General features: G+C 37.4%; 1 protein-coding gene across 1 annotated transcript in view; it reads right to left on the reverse strand.

The window, feature by feature from the left end:
- DPYD (dihydropyrimidine dehydrogenase) overlaps window positions 1–20,470 on the reverse strand; it is a 741,385-nt gene that overhangs the window by 246,591 nt on the left and 474,324 nt on the right. The window lies entirely within an intron of this gene.

Below are 20,470 nucleotides of genomic sequence, written 5' to 3' on the forward strand. Positions count from 1 at the left end.
CTCCATACAACTTAACAATGCTAAGCAGAAGTGGACTTATGTTCTTAATAGAATTAATCAATGTGCAGATGATTATAATCAGTTTCGGGTTCAGAGCTGGTAAATACGCTTATCAAAGTCATGTGTGGGAACATGAGCTGAAATCTCTTAATTTGCATCCACAAAATGTCCAAAAAAATAAGAAAGGTAAAGACAAGGTCAAGGCTGAGCACTGAAAGTTTAACACTGATGAATGTGTAGAAGTCTAAAAGATGGATTTGTGGTGGGAGTTGAAGTCATGATAAGAGGGTTGTCAGAAGCATACAGAACTCTGGCTCTAAGGGTTTTGAGCTGTTTTTATTCGGTGGCCTTTGCAATTTCTGCTCGTGAAGGGGCTTATCATCAGTTCCCCACCTCCACCACCACCACTCACTATCACCACCATGCCAAGAGGGACAATTCAATTTATTTTTATGACAGAGACCAGTTTTTGAGGTCTGGATGAAGTCTGCTAACTGTCCTATGTTGACTTACAGTTTCAGGTATTTTTAAAAACACTATTAAAACAAACAAGCAAAAAAAAAAAAAAAAACACCTTGTACAAACCCTGAGAATCAGTACATTTCCTCAATGTTATAAAGGTCTTCTGAGATTCCTGTGTGTGTTTGTGTGTTTAATTGTCTCAGCTATCTTCTATGAACTGAGAAAGGCCTTCTTTTGTTTGAATGTGACAGATCAGTTAGAACTGTGGCAACTACCATTTACAGCTATTGATTTCAATGTGACATTAAAGGCCCTATATTCAACCATTATTCTCTTCAATTGTCACAAACAAAGGTTAATAATAGTTGAGTTTAGACTGAAGGAATCAAGTAAAGATTGCCAACTGAAATTAGCACATTGTTTCTGAGTCACAAGTCAGTATGAGGGTCTGTGTTCCCCAGATTACATATATATTATCATCACTTTAAAAATGTGCCTTTCTCCCAGAAGCCATATTTGAAAAATAGAAGAGGAAAATGTAGTTTCATAAGAAATCATGCCATTTAAAATATAAATAACTTAAAAATATATTTCTCCTTGCACAGAGTAAAAACATTTTGTTTTGTTGCTTCCACTGCAGCAAAATAATGTTTCTCATAACTGTAAAAAGTGGTATGTAGCATGATTAAACAATATTTCAACCCTTTAGTTCATGCAGAGGTTACCAGCTAGAGGGGAGAAAGGTTTGATTAGGTTTATGTCTTCCATGAGAAATTTTAAAAGAAAGCATACAACTTCTTGAATATATGAGTGCTGAAGCTACGAATGGCTTTCTCTCATGGGCAGGTATGAAAGAACAAAATCCCTTTACTATAATAAATAGGCAGATAATAGCTGGTAAGATATTATAAATCTTTACAAAAGCAGTGCCAAATTTAAAAAAAAAGTCTATGCGTCCTTAGAATTTCAACTTGGTTATATTTGTATCATGATTCACTACCTATTTATCCTTTTGGTAAATGGTAAATAAAGTTTCATGTTCTGTGTCCAATGTTAATATTTTTTAACAAGCATCTTATGTTAAAAAATTACTCCAATAATTTTAATTACTGATTAATATATTATCATTAAATATTTATAGAGCACTATCAAATTATACTTCTCATTAGATGGAAACTAGCCATTTTTGAACTATTTCATAGGAAGGAATCCTAGATCGAGTAAATGAGTTTAGGACAATTTATTTTGGGTCATTATTTCTAAAAAAAAAAAACCCCAAAAAACAAAAACAAAAACAAAACCCAACACTCTTCCCAAAAGTTTACCTGTACTTGTTAATAACTATTCTAAGGGATTTTGGAAATGGGGCAATATAATTTCAAATATACCCGGTTTATTCTTTGGGTAGACAGACCAACATTTGGGCCTGAGTTAATGCCACATAATAGCATTTCCTAGCTTAATTACAATAATGGTAGTGAAATTATTTTAACTACAGAGTCACATCCTGTGCACTCAAACATAAAAATGTCCTTTTAAAACCTGACTTGTTGAGATAGTTATATTTTAAAACACAATAATTAACAATCGTTCCTATTTAGACAATTGTACAAAATAAGAAATAAAATTCCTCCTTCCTAATCTTAGAGTTTCTATCCACTAGGAGCATTAATGTGCATCCTTTTCAGTCTCTAGCCATGTTTATGTAGGCATAACTATACATACTTATATATTATTATTGAACAAAAATTCAACTGTTTGCTTCTATATATGTATGTATACACACAACACACATTGATATATGTGAAACTTGTTTTTCACTTATTTCCCTGGATTAAGACATATAGATCTACCTGTTTATGTGATGATTTACATTAATTGATTTGGGGGGGGTATTTAAACCAACCTTGCTTTATTGAGGTAAGCCCACATGGTCATGCCATGTTCACCTTTTTTACGCATTGCTGGACTCAACATGTTAATATTTTGTTTGGTGTTTCCTATCAATGTTTATGAGTGAGAGTAGCCTGCAATTTCCTTTCTAACACTGACATTTCAATACGCAGGTTATGTCTGCCTCATAACATGAGTCGAGATAGTATTCCTTTTTTTGCTACAGTTTGTAATAGTTTAAAATCTTTCCCCCAAGCACTTTTCATTTTTTAAGCCACTTCTGGAAGATTTGCTTTTTCCTGTGCACTAACGACCAATCTGACTGGGATGCTGGTCAGCCATCCTAGAGTTAAAATGGAAATTAGGAATCTTTTTGACTAATTAGGTTTCAAACAGCTTTTGCTGTACAGTATATTCATGGATGTTAAGAAAGCATTGTCACAATTAAGGTTTTTGAAAAAATCCTTTCCAAGAGGATGTTTTCCATCAACAAACAGAAGCAAAATTAAATGCCCGATTAACAAACATAATGTCCTCTTTAATAATTCTCAGCACTCCGGTAATTCTGCTAATATTACTGTGCTATCTACAATTCTTTCCTTTTGTTTCATGTTTTGAATAATTCAATTAAAAGTCTGACAAAGCAATAACAAGGGATTAAATGTTGTCGAATTGTAATTCAAAATAAAAACATAAGCTCTTTCGAAGTATTTATTAAAAATTCCACAAAACCTTTTCGAGTATATGTGATTATTGGACTCTACAAAATAAACAGTTACCTGCTTAGCCAAGTTACTCTGCTTCTTCGTTTGTACTCTATTCCAGTGAATGAGGAAAATAAAAAAGTGTAAAACTGAATGAAGTTCTTGCAAAACAGACCACTTGGGAAGGGCTTTAACATGTCTCTATTCTACCTACACCAAAGATGAGTATGCCTTGCCTTTTTCCTCCTGTAGTATGAGGAAAAACATGTAACAGGAGCACTGAACAGCAGAAGCACCTGAGAATGCTCATCTGCCAGGGTTTATAATTGTGGCCCTTTATCTGGAAACTATTCATGTACAAGGAAATGCGAAGGGTATGGAAAAGAAGATGATACAGACCTTGCCCTTAGCAAGTGTTTACTCTAGTTGTGGAGATAGGACAAGAATTACTTTCATGTGTAAACTAATCTCACATGGTGGTGGGCAGAAGGAATCCAAGAAGGTATGGCAAGGAGAATATGGACCAAAATGTTAACACTATAGGATTCAATGCCCCCTTGCCCGCCGCACCCACTCCCCACTATAGTCATAAATCTGCTCTCATTAAAAATAATGATGAATAAAGATACAGTAGGGAAATCACCCATTCTTACATCAAGATTAAAAGCAAATTAATGTAACCCAGCATCATTTTACAAGAGGAGCTATGAAGTAATAATAAAAGGGTGCAAGCTTGCATTCAGATACTCTGACCCTGAGTCCTGGCTTGGCCATTTCCGGCCTGCAGGATTTTGAACAAGTTACCTAACCTTTCTATGCTTTGATTTCTTTATCTGCAAAAATAGGGATAATGTTAGTAGTAGCGCAGGGGGTTGGTTGAGAATTAAATAATATAATCTACCTAACACATATAATGAACTCTCAAAGAATGAGAGCTATGTGTTGTTAGCAATGTAAGCCAAACTTACAAATTCTTATCAAAAACAGTAGTGATGATTCTAAGAGAATCAGAAACCATACGGCAGATTCAAACAAGAAAAATTCTAGGTAAACAAAAAGAGAAGAAAAATATAATTGAAGAAATAGAAAGATAAAGTTATACATGAAAAGAAAAATTAAAATTCAGTGAGATGAAAGGAGTCTCAGACCTGAAAACCACCCATATTGAGGGCTGTGAGAGGGAGAGGTAAAAATGACTGGGAGGGTGACCAAAGAAAAAGAAAGTCATGAGGATATTGAAACCTTTTTAACTAAGTAAAAGTAAATTCCATATAATACTGGCTAGGCTGTTGGTGGTGAGAAGGAAGGAATTAAATACTCAAGTCATTAGATTTAGTCCAAAATGCCAGACTTAAAAGCTTCCTAATTTGAAGATTAGTACTATATACAACCATAGACACACACACACACACACACACATATATATATATTTAATAATCTAGTCCTCCAAATTGATCTTTCTCTCTTTTTATGTTCACAGTTTATACTGGAATGTGGGTTGCCCATAACATCTTTATATTTGGCCATCTATATACAAAACTGGGCTACTTTAGTAGGCAGATATCTCGTCTGACAAATCCAAGGTTATATAAAAGTTTTGGGTAGAGGGGTCAGTGAAATAAATTAACCGATAAATTAATAGCTTATTTTTAGAGAAGTTGTTTTTAAAGATGACAGGTTTTGTTTTAAAATTGGCACTGACTAATCAAGGCCCAGGAAGAACTGAGCTTCACTTATTAATGATGCTACAGGTCACAAAATCAGAACAAAAATAAAAATATATAACATAATTATTTCATATTGTTTTGTATACTGATTTCAAAATATTACCACTCAAGTGTTTATGTCATAAGTGGAATCTGGCTAATAAAAATGCAATAGCAGATTCAAAAGAGACTAATACTGTTAATTTTTAAAAATCAGGGCACCAAAAAAAAAAAAATCAGGCACTGTGTCAAAAGCATGCAAACTAGCAACAGTGCCTTGTCAAGGCGGAGCCATTTAGTAATGACACAGATGAAATTCTACAGGGTGAACTGGATGCACTTCATGCAAAAGCCAGGGTTGTTTGGTGGAATCAGCTGTAACAGCCCTGGCCCACAGGAACAAATATGTGAGAGGTTCCTGATCTCATCTTCTATTTTCCCTGTAACATCCTTTAAGGATGCAAGTGTTCTAAATACCCAATTTACTTATTGACTTTCAGTCTATTGTCTCCCTTTGCCTTTTACAACTATTTCATAGCTCTCTATATCTATCCCTCCCTCTACTTTCTCCCAACTAAGAAGAAAATAATTAAAAATTGGAAATGTGAAATACATGAGACTCTAACATAAGCATTTCACTGCATCTGGAAGCTGACAGGACAACTGACTTGTGGGTGCGTAGAATGAACTATATTACATGTTTGGGAGTTTACTCTGAAAGGCCAATTAGTAAAAATAAAATAAGAGAAATCATCCCCTTGCATTTGCAAAGTGATGTTAAAGGGACTAGTGTTTCTTTAAAAAAAAATGGGGAAAAAAAAACTGATATAGAAAAAGTTAAGAGGTAGAATTCAAAGTAGCAAGAAAAGAGAAAAAGAAATTACAGAATAAAGAAAACATGAAAACATTTAGTTGGAAATTTGGAGACTCGAGGAAGGGTAAAGAGATTAAAAATATAAAGGGACACCAGTACAGAGACAGAAGAAATCATTTAAGCAGTAGAAAACAGTAAGCTAACTCTTTTGAGCTATCATAGCAATTCTTATTTAAAATAACAACTACAAGGATGCCTGGGTGGCCCAGTCGGTTAATTGTCTGATTCTTGATTTCAGCTCAGGTCATGATCTCAGGGTCTTGAGATCAAGCCCTGTGCCAGGCTCTGTGTTGGGAGTGGAGCCTGCTTAAGATTCTCTCTCTCTCCCTCTCCTCCTGCCCCTCTCTCTTTCTCTAAAAAAAAATCAGTCAATCAATCAAATAACAACTACAACAAAAGTCAGAACAGCAATAACCCTGGAATAAAATATAGTAAAAAAATAGAGGAAATATAAAAATACAACAGAGGTAAAAACCGAGTATCCATGGCGATTCAGGAGAAACGGGTTATAAGATAGTGTGTTTACAAAATGAGGAAATAAGCGAGCAAATAAAAGCAAATAGAGAGAAAAACATTTAAAAGGACCAAGGAACTAGGTACTGTGAAAGGAAGAGTTTAATTGTAGATGTTTATTTAATTCATTGATATTTCATAAGTATACATATTGACATAATTAAATTCAGCTACTGCAAATATTATAAAAATCTACAGCCACACCAGAGGTCAGGTTACCGTTTCTGTTTATTAATTTTTTAATTGCATCCCAAAAATGGGTTTGAAGAATCTGGCACATTCTCAGGTGTTCACTGCCAAGAAGATTTGAACTTTCTAATCCAAAGCAGTGAATTTAGGTAGAAAAATCACAAGTTCTTTGTAAATAAATCTACATAAAAATGAGGAATGCTAGGTCCAAAGGAGTCAAGGAAGACAAAGTGGGGAAGGCAGGATGACAAATGACAGTATGTGATGCGTCCACAGAAAGAAGTTAGGGGTAAGGGACATGAGCAAATAAAGAATGCAAAAAGAAAAAACTGATGGTGTCCAATATCCAAAGACCTGCACCATTCCTGACACATTATAGTTGCTCAATTAATAACTAGTGGATTAACTGAATCGGTGGGTGTTCCAACTACCAGAACTATCTTTTCAGGCAGTGTTCATCAATGGAAAAACAATTATGGAAGTAGCAGGTAGGTAGATTTGCAAGAAATAGTGTCAAAACAACTGCCACTTTGGATTAGATCTACTCGGAGAAAGAGAAAGAGACTGAATAATCTAAAATTAGGAACAAAAATTTACAGATTCTGTGAATTGATCTACAGGGAAGAAATAGGTCTGCGCCGTTTCCAAAGAACTATTCTACTGGTTGCTTTGATTGTTTTTTATTGCCATCAGCCTTGGCACTCCTCTGGACATGTGTTTTGGATTCTTGGAACCAAAATGAGTAGTACATACAGTAAAGTGCATCTATCCTGAAGGGAAAATGACAACCACATAACACCATGTAAAAGAATGCCGACAAAAAGAGAATTTGTTTTTCTGCATTATACGAGACAATAAGGCAGAAAGAGAAAGAAAAGTAAAGCAAATGACTGCGTGACAGAAAAGGAGAACGAGGCTCACAACACACAAGACCAAGGAAGGGAGGGGGTGGGGGAGCCCAGGAAGGCAGAAACAAGGTAACAAAAAGGACAAAACCAGCAGCAGAAAAGAACTGTCAGACACAAAACCCTCAAAACAATAGATAGGAAAAAAAGGAACAAGATGACAGGAGAAGAACAGCATGGAATCTAGTAAGAAAAAGAAACAAAATTTCAAATAATGGATTTTCTAACACCCCCCGCTGTTCTGGCAGTGCATGGTGTCACAGTCTCACAGAGCAGTACGTAATTTATTACGGTCACTCACGGCCGGGCTGTTAGAAAGGGTAGCAGCTATATGAAAATACTCCCCACCGCTGGATGGCTTAACGAGCTACCCTTTGTACAGGGCTAGGGCTGCGGAATGGCAGGCAAGGGCGGAACCACCGATGGGGCTCGATGGCGCTCTGCTTCTGCGGTGTTCTCCACCATTCGAAGAAGGGGTGAATTCCCTCTTGGCCACTTCTGTGGGGGTTCTTCACCCCTCTTCAGCTGCTCCCGAGTAATCACCAACTAGCAGGAGTAGTTTCTTTGTGCCTGATACCACCGATTGTCTCCTTTATGGGAGGGGTGATGTCAGATTTAAACAACGAGAAAAATGATTTCTTAAAATAAAAACAGACGTTGACAATTAACATTCATGACTGCAAAATTGCACTGTTTTTTTTTTTTTTTGAAGATTTTATTTATTTATTTGACAGAGAGAGAGAGAGAGAGAGAGCACAAGTAGGCAGAGTGGCAGGCAGATGGAGAGGGAGAAACAGGCTCTCCGCTGAGCAGGGAGCCAGATGTGGGGCTTGGTCCCAAGACCCCAGGATCATGACCTGACCCGAAGGCAGCCGCTTAACGGACTGAGCCACCCAGGTGCCCCAAAATTGCACTATGTTTTAATCACGTCCGTAAATCAAAAAAAATACAACTTTTAGGGTTTCCCTTTTAAACTGGATTTGGATGCAGAAAAAATTAATAACACATAAAAATAAAGATCGTTCAAATTTTTTTTACCAGTTATTTTGAGGAAACTGGCCTTTTCATTATCCAGAGGAGCTTTCATTACTTCCACAAATAGCACTATTTTCACTTGATCTTAGCCAAAAGGCTGAGAAGCGATAAATAGCACTATTTTCAAAGAGAGATGCATCATTAAGATATGTATCAATAATTTCTGTGCTTAGTAAAGCCAGGAATTTTCCTTCTGGAGAGGCAGTGGTGCCCAAGGTTAGGAGCACAGACTCTTGAGCCACAGGCCAGGATTTGAATCCTGAGGCAGTCATTTACTTACTGTGCGACCCTGCCACGTTACTTACACCTTCTGTCTCTGGGTTCTTCCATCTGTAAAATGGGCACAATAATAGTAAATACATCATAGAGTTGTGGTGAGGATTACAGGAGTTAGACCTTATATCAGACAGAGCCTGCCAAGCAGCATGGCAGGTATCATCTCTGCTCTCAAATAACGTATGAGGCGACATTCAGGGAGCATTTGTAATCCAAAACTATCTAGATGCCATTAGGCAGTGGGCATGGAAACAGGTGAAAATGAAGTCCTTAATTTCCTGGAGGCCAGGCTGAGGCAGCTTATTTTCTTTCTCTCCTTTCATCCATGGAGAGTGGCCTTGTTTCCATAGGAGAGCGAGTTTGCAAAAGGAATAGAGTCAGCCATATTGATCTCTTTCATCCTCTGAACTCCTATGGTAACATGTAAAAAATGCTCATTCTTAACACAACAGCAAAAGATTATTGAGTTCCAAAGATAGAATATTTGAAAAGGAGATAGACTCCTGTCCAAGGCACAGGGAATTATGAATAATATGTATATATAAGTAGTATGTACCTCTGGATAAACATATTTAGAATGGATTCAAGACACAAACTGGAGAAATCAGACACATGACACCTAACATGGTTGAGGTGGAAAGATGACAAAAAAATCAGAACAATGTATTGAGATTGGTTTTAGAGGGAAGCAAAATGACTTGAAATATAAGTCTTAAAAAAAACCAAGAACTGCTATACTGAGTCATATTCATAAACCACTCTGCTCAGGATCTTCTCACTGTCAATGGCACATGCAGACACACACACACACACACAAACAGCACATTTTGTATGAAGACTTAATCTGATTATTCATTCATTTAAACCTTCATTAATCTGTCCAAAAATTATTTATGGAACCTACCATGTACCATAGTAACATTAATCCCTGGGGATTCAATGTGGAGCAAGTCACTCCAGCCTCAGGTCCTTTGTCTGTAAATATGGAGAATGTTTTATCTTCCCCCTCAAAGTTGATTGAGGAGTGGGTGTGATCCCATGTGTGGAAAGAGCTAGCACAAGTCTTAGAATACAAGGCACGCTAAGTGAACAAACTCAATTTTTATAATCTTTTATGAATTTATTCTCTTGGGAGATATCTATATCATAGTAACTACCCTTGCATTGTTGCCATCTCAAAAATATAATTCCTTATTTACTGGATATTGGAAAAACTGTATTTCACTTTATCCTATATCCGTCATCTCTATGAGAGCGTGATATGTTTAATATTCAAAATGCTTTATGGGTAAGTGTTTTAATTGTTTAAAATAAGGATGGATTCATTTAAAAGAAAGTTTTTGCTAAAAGCTTAGTAGTGGGGATTAGAGAGAGTATACAGAAAATACCAGAATCACAGATATCAGTAAATGGTCTAGGGGTAGAAAGGTGGAGATCCCCTGGGAACTGGGATGAGGAACCACAGATTTATCTGAGGCTAGGTCATTAGATGGATTAAAAATGCTTATCTGTCATGGGGAAGAATGAGTCATCCACTACACCATGGAACAAAGAAGAGAAAGTAAGAGAGAGTGAGAATGCTGAGGACATCATCTGCTTTTCCAGATCCAGACAATCACAAAGTCAACTTCAACCTCATACCATCAGTTACATCAGCTAATACAGCTGTCTTAGTTTATAATACCAGAATTCCTCCATCTGCACACCACAGAAAACGAAGAACCATCTTCCCATTTGTTTTTCCCTCAAAACCCATATCCAACCCATCCTCAAATGCTGCTGGATATATTCCTTATCTCTGGCATATCCATTTCTCTTTCTCTACAATCACTTCCCTAATCTAAGCTGTAAACCACCATTATATATATTTTTTATTTTATTATGTTATGTTAATCATCATACATTACATCATTAGTTTTTGATGTAGTGTTCCATGATTCACTGTTTGCGTATAACACCCAGTGCTCCATGCAGTCCGTGCCCTCTTTAATACCCATCACCAGGCTAACCCATTCCCCCTACCCCCTCCCCTCAGCTTGTTTCTCAGAGTCCATAGTCACTCATGGTTCATCTCCCCCTCTGATTTCCCCCACTTCATTTTTCCCTTCCTGCTATCTTTTTTTTTTTTTTAAACATATAATGTATTATTTGTTTCAGAGGTACAGGTCTGTGATTCAACAGTCTTACACAATTCACAGTGCTCCCCATAGCACCATTATATTTTACATGAACAACTGCAAGGTTATTCCAGACAGCCTTCTCAGGTCCATTCTCATGCTCTTCTAATTCTCTTCTCTCAAAATGAAAACACAATCATATCACCCCACCATTGTCACCATGCCACCCACCAAACACATGCACAGGCTTGTGCACACACGTACGTGCATACACACACACACACACACACGACAAACCTTTTAAACTTTCCGTTGCTGTTGGGACAAGATCAAAAGGCTTAACAAGGTGTGACTTACGGGCTCTTATACAGTCTGTTTTTTCCTCTCCACTTTTTCCTCTCCAACACCATCTTGTGCCACATGTGTGTGCTCTAAGCACCCTATTCTTCTTTTGCCCTTCAACATGCCTTGTTTCAACCACAGGGCTTTTGCTCATGCTGTTTCCACTGCCTGGAATGCTCTAACCCACCCCAATCACTTCACTTAGTTAAAAATCCTCTCAATATTTCAGGTAACAGCTCTAACATCACTTCCTTATATAATCCTTCCTTGACCCTTCCAAGTAGTCCAGAAACTTCACATTACATGCTTTTCAAGTATCATGGACCACTACTTCATGGTTACTATGCCAGTTATACTTTATTGTTTGTGGGGTTATTTGTCCAATATATGTCTACCCTACTAAATGGAAAGATCCCTGAGAACAGAAAACATGTCTGGTTTTGCTCATTATTATACTCTCAGCTTTTCACACAATTCTTGGTACAGAGTAGATATCCTAAATATTTGTTAAATGAATAAAAGTAGAGAAGAAGTATTTGAGATTGGGAGTGCAATGAATACTATGGGGTCTCTATAACCTATATCTCCTAAATAGAAAGGCTGTTCTCTAAAAGTTTGAGACTGAGGTGATAGAATGTAGAAGGAGAATCAAGAGTGAACATGGGACAGAGGAATAGAGAACAGACACTAGAATTGAAGGGATTCAATTTTTCCTTCACGTACCAAGTTCTCCCACATTCGGCAAAACACGGTTATAGGATAAACAGGAATGACATGCCTACTATGTTGCCATATGATTTCTGGTGTTGTCAAGAAAAAAAACATTGATAAACAAAAACTGGCAATAGAGATCTCCCTCCATTTGATAGACAGCCAAAAGTTTCACAAATAAGAGAAAAAATCTGTATGCTACTCTCCAATGAGTCACTAACATGCATTAGGTATAACTGATTTTGCAACTTGATCTATGAAGACTTTTAAAACTGAATACACCCAGTAACAACAAGTAGGGAGAGAAAACACTCCAACTAGAAAACATAAATAGCAAATAACATGAGGAAAGAAAGACATTCAGAACATCTCAAAGTGTCTAAAATTGATACTCATGCTTTAAATTGGCATCTCCTTAAACAAAGCTTTTTTGTACAGCATAGATTTATTAATCATAATGCTACTTAATGAAGTGATTTTTTGGTGAAAGAACAAAAACAAAGTTAGCTATAAAACACGACTGTCATTAAGATTTCTGCAATGTAATCAAGACAGACTTCATGTTTGTATAAAATCTGTTATTATCAGTAAGCACCACCTCATGTGCATCTGAGGGGGTCATGATAGTTCTCTGGGAATGGGGCTGCTAAATGATAGTTCACAAAAGCCATAGGGTCTTCCATCTTGAATCAGTATTCCTGGGCTGTAAAAACGTCATGATTTTAATAAATCTACTTCCCTTGAGTTACTTTTTCTGTGTGGGGGGAAGCAATATTTCCTTTCGTAGTCAGGCAAGTCCACATGCTTCCTTCCTGACATTGCTCACCTTCTCCCAGCTGGAAGCCTTAAACTGATTGCAGTCTAAAAGGCTGCTTCTACCCCAGTGGGAAATGTATAAAAACTTTATCTCTGAGGCACAAGTTGCCTTAATTTTAAGGTCTTCTTGAAAGTGGTGGCTCTTATGCCTTCCTTTGATTTGTCTTACTCATTATCCTTTCTCTTGCCTTATTGTAAACTCGGCTGCCTCTGAATCTCTTAGGTCCTGAGTGCTTACTAGGTTTTGGTCCAATCTTGCTTTTTTTAGCCTAATAGGCAGTGTCCTTTACTCCTGAGTCTTTTGTGGCTTTTAATAAATGACTCAGTCTTGTTTGCCAGTTTTTCCAAATATTCTAGACTAGTTGGATCCATGACTAGACCCTTCATTTCATTGCCGGTAATTCTGGTTTCCAACTCTGTTTCTACTCTGCACTGCTAATGCCTGTTATTTTGGTGTGACATTATGCTAGGCAAACTCTGCGTGATACCACTGATTAAGATCATAGCCTCTCCCGACCCGACTCCTGTGTCTCTCTCTTTGGGCCAAAGACATTTTCAGTTTATCTTTATGCTATAAGTCAGGAGGCACAGAGAAAACTCTGCTATGCTTCTCAAAGTCACTATGATGTGATCATCTGAGGGTGATTAAAAAAAAATTATAAGATGCTGTTGCTGCTAGATTTTGGGAATATAACAAGTGATGAGTACAATAAAAGCCACACCAATGTGTAAAAAAAATACACAGGATGTTTTTCCTGCAACCATTCACCAGTGATCCACTATCTATACTGCATGTAAGTTTTTTAACTGCCACATGATTGTTGTCATAGACATAAACAATGATACTCCCTGACCTACAACTGATACTTCAGTTAGATTTAAAAGGCATTGTTGTCTGCTAAAAATTTAAAATTTTTGAGAGGAAGCAATCATTTTATATCATTAACCAACATTAATAACTAAAACTGAAAAACTCAGAATCAGCTTCTGGCAAAATATTGACAGTTATATAAATGCCTCTTACAGAACTCCTGTAGTTATCTACTTATGCCAGCACCCATGTCTATGCAAATGGTTGAGAATTAAACTCAAATAAAAGTTGGGCAACATAATACAGTATAAAGCAAATATTTCTTTTTGATCAGAGACACTTTTTCTCATAAACAAGTTGATAACTTATTTTAAAGCACTTCTAAAATTATAATGCCACAAGGAAAATGAAAGAGAACAGGATAAGTTAAATGTATATGGATAATATCAGATTTCAGTCACTTCTGCAGAAGCTTATATCCTGCAGTTATTTCTCATAGCTCTCCATGAAATGATGTTACTTCATGACATAATGATTTCCAAACCTGTGAATGTGATGTTTCAGGGACTCAATCCACTGAAGCCGACCCAGCCTTGAAGTCAACCTAGCCTATCCCGTATTTATCCATTCAACTGATAGACCTTAGTTCCAACTCCCTAGCCCAAAGTTACATTCGCCCAAGCTAATTAGAGCAAGATTAAACATCACTTTAAGGACAATGTGGCACTTTGTCACACATGTATTTTATAGGGGCTAGAGTTAAAAGGAGTGAGAGGAATCAAGAACCTTAAGCAGAGGACAGCTGATGGGCATGTACCAGACCAGTATCAAAAAGTAAATCTGGGCGCCTGGGTGGCTCAGTTGGTTAAGCGACTGCCTTTGGCTCAGGTCATGATCCTGGAGTCCCTGGATCGAGTCCCGCATCGGGCTCCCTGCTCAGCAGGGAGTCTGCTTCTCCCTCTGACCCTCCCCCCTCTCATGTGCTCTCTCTCTCTCTCTCTCTCATTCTCTCTCTCTCAAATAAATAAATAAAATCTTTAAAAAAAAAAAAGTAAATCTAACTAAGCAGTGATCCTCCTCTTAGGCCCCCCAGAAAGAGGCCAAGGAGGTCACTGTGGCTTTAGTTGTATTTTACCACTGATGGGGCTCCCGTATTCTTTTCTCTAGCCTTTGGGGTGTCTCGTCCTCCTGAGTTCCTGAATTTCATTCCTCTGGGAAATATAGGTAGTACTATGACTTGTCAGTCGTGTTGGCTTTAAAACCCGTATCTTTATATTGTCCCCTCCACAAACATCTGATGGGGACCTGATCCAGGCAGATTGTGGTCATCGCTCACTGGACCCTGTATTGCATATGAGATAGGGGGTCTGTTAACCCAGCTGCTGGAGGAAGGTTTTATTTCCCAAGGGAAATGCTAGCACATCTGGGGCAATGTGGTCCTCACACTTAGTTTTGGCTTCTCTTCCCGGTGACAGACGTCTGCTCTCTGGCAAGGGTAAGAGTAATAATCTGTGGTTAATGTTTTATGAAAAATGTTGGCATGTTGTAACAGAAACAAAGCCTTTCTCTCTCCTTTTTTAATAGGCATACAGAGTTTGTGTAAATTAAATTGGACACAGAACAGATCATGAGGGAAATATCAAAGCATTGTTTGGGTGATCTTAATTTAAGTCAATAATTATTTAAGATCAGTAAACATCTTAAGATTTACCACTTTGAAATCTGTTTGCTCTTACTTAGCTAAATCACCATGAAAGCAGGACTGCATATCTATTTCCTGATGATAAAATTAATGTTAAGACTGTTTGAGTTAAACATTTCAGTGTTTAGAAATTCTATGCAGAGGATGTGCGTGACTAAATGGAGGGGCTGTGAGATAGCAAGGTGCATCAGGTAGTAATAGTGGCCCCACTATCTTTCTTCAGGACATTGCCTTAACCGTGAAGCTAGAGTAGCCTTCCCTCCGATTACACTGTCATTTTGGAATTTTCCATCCAAAGGCCTCCTTACTGAAATAGGTGTGCACTCTTTAGCAATCACACCTACAAACAAGGAAGGCATCCAAACTACCAAAAAATGGGAATCCTGTAAGGGCCAGGGAAATAACATCTTTGTAGCCTCTTAGAATTGTCAGGTGAAGAAATTCAAATTCATTGACAGCGATTCAATCTCTAGGTCACCAGAGAGTCCAACGAGAGTATGCTTCTAGTTTCCACCTTTAAACCTGTTCACATACAGTATATTCTTTTTTCTTTCTCATGGAAAGTTTGGTTGACTGATAAGACATACTCAGTTAATAGATTAGATGTCATTTAAAATAGAGTTAGACAGGTGATTTCTATTTGGATAATTTCAGTTGAAAAGATATGAATTCCAGGCAGAGCAAATAATAGTTTGCAGAAAGGTATGGATTCAGGAGTTCCCAGGGCACTGAACTGGCTTATTTAGTTTAACTAGACATTTAGATACACCCAAATGACTGGAGGAAATAGTCAACAGAGCACCAGATGTGAGTCAGTGACAAGAGCACCAAAGGCTATGGAGCTTGCTAGTTGGTCTCCTCAGGCAAAGGCAAATTAGGTATCTTCCCAGTCCCTGATTCCTTTCCTGTAAATAAGGGGGTCAAACTGGAAAATCTTTCAGGTTACCCTCAGTTCTAGAAGTCTGTACTTTACTATGTCACATCATTGACACAAGGCAAAAAAGTAAACAACTTGTGTGAAAAATAAGAAAAAGCTTTAAAACTTGGCGTTTTCTGACAGCAGGGGGAAAAAACCATTTCAAGAGGACTATACGGCTAGTACTGAGAAGTCCTGAGGAGCATGCTGCTTCTTGCTCTTCCTCTGTGCCTTGTGGAAGATAAAAAAAAGGAAGGGGGCAAGGTGATGGAGGGTCTAAGAATTAAAGGTACTGCTGGCTAAAGAAGGCAGCTTACAGACCCTTAGATGTCAGGAACCTAGAAAGGAAGCAAAAATTCTGGCAAGGGTTGGTTTGGATATTTAAAGGTTGAATTGGGGAGGCACATACTGATCAAATCCATGTTTGGGAAAAAGCACTTACCCTTGGTCAAACGTTTGCTGCTCTTTACATGAACCACAGAGAGTGTTACAGGAAAGCAAGAAAGCTCTAGTTCCTCACTGCTGGATGGCAAAGCAGGCCACCTGTGGCCATGTCTTCCCATAGTTCAAGAGAAGTAAGAAACAGGATGTTTCTGTCAAATCTACCTATTTTTCAAATGTTGGTAATAATTTCGGAAACAAAATAAACACAACAGAAAGTTGAGTTTCTTCAGCTTTTGTCTGAATTTACTTTAAAAGGTTCTGCAGGATGGAATTAAAAATAGTCAATATAATTATTCAAAGACAAAAGAGGGGTATTCACCCAATGCCGTCAGAACACTTCACATTTAGGAAAAGGAGAAGACCTCAAAGAGGTGCCATTTTATCTGAATTTTATAGAATTGATTATAATTATATTTATAAAGTAATATGCCAGCACAGGAAACTGGCTTACATAGACTGCACGTAGACAACTTTAAATCTGAATGTTAAGACATCAGGGAGGCTCCCTTATTCCAGAGAGACGCAACATCTACAAAGTAGATTCAGGTTTGCATGTGTGTGTGTGCGTGTGTGTGCGTGTTTAAGGATTTTTTTTTTTTTATTTTTTTGACAGAGAGAGAGAAAGAGAGAGAGCACAAGCAGGGGGAGTGGAAGAGGGAGAAGGAGGCTCCCCGCTGAACAGGGAGCCCGATGCAGGGCTGGATCCCAGGACCCTGGGGATCATGACCTGAGGTGAAGGCAGACGCCCAAGAAACTAAGCCACCCAGGCGCCCCTTGCTTGTGTTTTTATGTATTTTGAGAAATGGGAATTTAGACCTACAAAAGACTTTAGAGATAACTTAGTCCTGTACTGCGCTTTCAGTTCATAATAATATATATTTAATGCTTACACTGGAATACCAATTTATTAAGAACTGTTCTCAGTGACTTATCTATCTATATTCAGACTTACATGCTAATTAAAGCTCAGGCCTTGGCAACTGCTGACCAGATTTGTGACCTGGGAAGCATGGAGGCTTCATTTTTTTGTTGTTGTTTTAGTTTGGTTTGGTTTTTATTTTATTGTTGCCCTTGTTGTACAATGGGATAAAAACTCAACCTATTCAGAGGGTTATTGTGAGGACAAGAAAACTAAATTTTTTTTCATGTTGTAATAATATACTTCTGACTCTTTAGAGTGTACACAACTAAAGCTAGAGCATATTTTCACTTTCACTTGAGCATCAAAGTTATGGGGGGGTTTTCCGTTTCACTTTGCAGGAAATATAAATGCAAATTCCCACGGTCAGCTTGAGATTTTCTTTATTTCTACAAATTCCATAAGTAAATGATTTCTATATATTGTGGAGTAGAGGTTATAGCCTTCTCTGTTCAAAAGTTTCACAATATTTGGTCACTTATGGGAACATTTATAAAGAGTTTAAATATATAAGTATATATTTAAATATATACATATGTGGTTAATATAAAATCACTTAGATACAAAGGCAGTATTTTTCCCTTGTGAAATATTGGTGAGAAAATATATGACATAATGGAGGAAAAAACATGTTTAGAGAGGAAATTATACTATACTGTGATACTCTGCCTCTTCTTAAGGGGCTAAAATTATGATGATTTCTGGAAACACCAGAAGTGGAAAAAGTACAAGAGAGCGTTTCCAATAGATAAATATTCTAGGCATGGAGCTAATGTCAGTTTGTTTCATTCATGAAGCAAACACTTATCAGCCTCTGGCAATACACACAGCTCTGCGCCTGGCATACACTGAGTTTCCAAGAGATGGAATGCAGGATCGCACTGCAATGGGGAAGAGGAATTGGAATGGCTTCTCGGTCCCCCAACACTGAGTACAAACTTCCCATCCCACCAGCTTACAAGTGTTCAAGAATACGAACCTCAAAGAGAAAGGAAGAGGCAATGGGAACAGGAGGTAGATAAAGAAAAAAAAAAAAGAAGGAAAAGATGAATAAGCACCAGACATACCTGTGCCCACTCTAAAGAGTCAGATTTACAGTAAAGTTTTTTTTTAATGCACTAATATTCTTCCTTCCCTCCATTTAAGATATCGAACATTCCTGTGTCCTGAGGCAGAGCCACCATTTAAAATATGTTGGAGCAAAAATGATTAAATTTGTTTTATTTTCCAATTCTATGATTTAAAAGAGAATATAATTCAAAAGAAAATTTCTTTTTTTTTTAAGCTTTTTTTTATTTTTTGACAGAGAGAGAGAGACAGTGAGAGAGGGAACACAAGCAGGGGGAGTGGGAGAGGGAGAAGCAGGCCTCCCTGCGGAGCAGGGAGCCTGATGCGGGGTTCGATCCCAAGACCCCAGAATCATGACGCTAGCTGAAGGCAGATGCCCAACGACTAAGCCACCCAGGTGCCCCCAAAAGAAAATTTCTAAATGTGGCTGATAAGAACTGGTTTTAGTTTTAGAGATTATAACTAACAAGTGAAATGGCAATGTTCCCAAGTTTCCTTCAGCCTAAGGTATCATGGTTTTTGGAACATATGTTTTCCAAGAGTTTTAGAAATCTTAATACTAACTCTACTGCAAAATTTTAATGCTTGGTATCCTCATTCAGCCAAAGGTTGTGCAAAAATTTATGTAGCTAAATAACTCTCCAGAGAGGATGCCCCTAAGACACTTAACAGTGATAAGTTGAGATGTGTTCATGGAGCCAAAGCCCACTCTAAAAAATAAGCTCAAGTTTGGGCAACATCATTTCAGTGGCAAGAAATATATATTAAAATGTATCCTTCTTTAAAACAGTCAATAGATTTAAATGTTTCCATAGCTGTTTTTATCCGTGTAGCTAAAAAATATCTTGGGTCTAAGTTTCAGACACTGTGCAAGGGTTATAAAGAGAGAACAGTGACTACCTCAGGCCCTGTTCCAGCTGTCCCGTTAGAAGCCTTCCTCATTTAAGTCAAGGTACACATGTTGACACACGGTCACCCAAGCCTTGCCTCACAGAAGTCAGGATCTAATATAATGATATTTTCCCTCTATTGAGTATTTCTGAGGCTTGGTTCTGTCACCACACTGACTGATCTTCTGGGTAACCTGTTGTGAGTGGAACACAGGATATACTTGAAAAATATTTGACTAGGCCCTCCCCTCCTGCTGCTACATGAGAATGGTTTCTTCCTAAGTCACAAATCTATTCTGAATGTTAATTAAATATTTACAAGGTACTTTAAAATCCTCCCTGAATGCTAATATGAAAATAGGAACCTATGTTCATTTGAATAAGCAGAAATTTTTGCCCTTCCAAATGAAGGGCCTCTGCCCTCTGAGTTTAATTCAAATAATCCAAGGATTTGGAAAAAAGAAAAAAAAAAAAAAGAATTGAGCACCTACTATGTACAAGGCCCTGTGCCAGACGTAAAGACAAAAGTAGAATTTCCAGGACTAGAAAATTTGTCATAAATGACAACATTTCATATTATTTAATTCACACCATTTCCCTCTGGGCCTAAATGCCAAATTAGATGCAAAACACTCACCTTTTTAGCATGAAGCTTTTACATTGCTCCTTAACATACAACACTGTATCTAGTTACATAAAGATGCAGTATTTTCTACATATTAACATATATTTCCACATTTTATTCATTAGGTTTTGAAAGTATTTTAGCATGAAGGTTCCATTCATTATATACCAAAATAAAAATAGCATCAAAGTCTTTTTGCAACTCCCAAAACACAGTTAGGGAATAATGATCATATGCTAAAAAATGTAAAATGCAATTTGTGCTGTGCCCCATTTACTACAAAATCACTACGAACAATGCATTTTGTACAGTATATTGCTCCAGGGAAACTGGATCAGCATCAGGAATGAATAAAGAACATTGCATTTGAAATCGGCTAATTCTGCTTCAGTGCTTTTAAAAACTATTTGTTATGATATTACTTCCTGTCAAGCACATAATGTGATATTTTCCTCAATAAAACTAAACAGTTGCTGTAATTTCAGTTTCCCTCATTTTCCACTTTTTAAGCACTAAATATTTAAACAATGCAGACCTGGAAGTCTCAAGCCA

This window comes from Leptonychotes weddellii, chromosome 4 (genome assembly GCF_054177405.1).
Source record: "Leptonychotes weddellii isolate Sample4059 chromosome 4, ASM5417740v2, whole genome shotgun sequence".
Lineage (NCBI taxonomy): Eukaryota > Metazoa > Chordata > Mammalia > Carnivora > Phocidae > Leptonychotes > Leptonychotes weddellii.